Below are 1,368 nucleotides of genomic sequence, written 5' to 3' on the forward strand. Positions count from 1 at the left end.
CGATCAATACATCTTGAGTGCATGTTTGATCAATTTCAGATTGAAGAAGTTGGTAGAATTCTTCTATTTCATCCTCACTGGCTTTAGTGGTTGGTGCGTAAATTTGAATAATAGTGGTATTAACTGGGCTTCCCTGTAGGCACATGGATATTATCCTATCATAGACAGCGTTGTACCTCCTGATATGTTCTTTTTGACGATGAATGCAACACCATTCCTCTTCAATTTGTCATTCCTGGCATATAAACCATATGATTGTCTGATTGAAAATGGCCAATACCAGTCCATTACAGCTCACTAAAGCCTAAGATATCGATGTTTATGTGTTCCATTTCATTTTTGACAATTTACAATTTTCCTAGATTCATACTTTTTACAATTCTGATCATTAATGGATGTATACAGCTGTTTCTAAGGAGCTCTGGTAGCATAGTGGTTACAAATTGGGCTGCTAACCTCAGGGTCAGTTGTTCAAAACTACTAGCTGTTGTGCGGGAGAAAGATGAGGCTTTCTGCTCCCGTAAAGATTTACAGCTTCAGACCCTGTACAGGGTCACTATGATTCAGAATTGACTCCATGCACATAACCACCACCAACACAGCTATTTCTCTTCATTTTTTGAGTTGTGCCCCACCTGAATTTAGAGATCATCTGAAAAACAGATTTGATACATTAAACACTAAAGACTAAAGACTGAAGATCAGAAGAGTTGTGGGATGACATCAAGAACATCATACAGGAAGAAAGCAAAAAGTCATTAAGAAGAGAAAGAAGGAAAAGATCAAAACGGATGTCAGAAGAGACACTGAAAATTGCTCTCCAGCATAGAGATATTAAAGCAAACAAACAAACAAACAAAAAAAAAGCGGAGGTACAAGAGCTGACAAAGTCAAATATTACAACAAAATGTGCAAAGATCTGGAGTCAGAAAACCAAAAGGAAAGAACACGCTCAGCATTTCTCAAGCTGAGGAAACTGAAGAAAAAATTCAAGCCTCAACTTTTGTTATTGAAGAATTCTCTGGGTAAATTATTGAATGATGCAGAAAGCATCAAAAGAAGATGGAAGGAATACACAGAATGTGGAAATCATTGGACAATCTCTTTGATATCCAATGTGAGTAAAGTTTTACTAAAGGTAATACAGAAACGGCTGCAAGGATATATTAACAGAGAACTTCCAGAGGTTCAATTTGGATTCAGAAGAGGACATAGAATGAGGGATATCATTGCTGATGTCTGATGGATCTTGGCTGAAAGCAGCAAATACCAGAGAGATGTTTACCTGTGCTTTATTGACTATGCAAAGGCTTTTGATTGTGTGGATCATGACAAGCTATGGACAACATTGCAAAGTATGAGTATTCT

At 37.2% G+C, this 1,368-nt stretch overlaps 1 protein-coding gene across 1 annotated transcript in view; it reads left to right on the forward strand.

Moving 5' to 3' along the window:
• LOC102839972 (NHS-like protein 2-like) overlaps nucleotides 1-1,368 on the forward strand; it is a 649,194-nt gene that overhangs the window by 463,862 nt on the left and 183,964 nt on the right. The gene's annotated exons all lie outside the window — the stretch shown is intronic.

The sequence above is a fragment of the Chrysochloris asiatica genome, unplaced genomic scaffold (genome assembly GCF_000296735.1).
Source record: "Chrysochloris asiatica unplaced genomic scaffold, ChrAsi1.0 scaffold00118, whole genome shotgun sequence".
Taxonomy (NCBI): Eukaryota; Metazoa; Chordata; class Mammalia; order Afrosoricida; family Chrysochloridae; genus Chrysochloris; species Chrysochloris asiatica.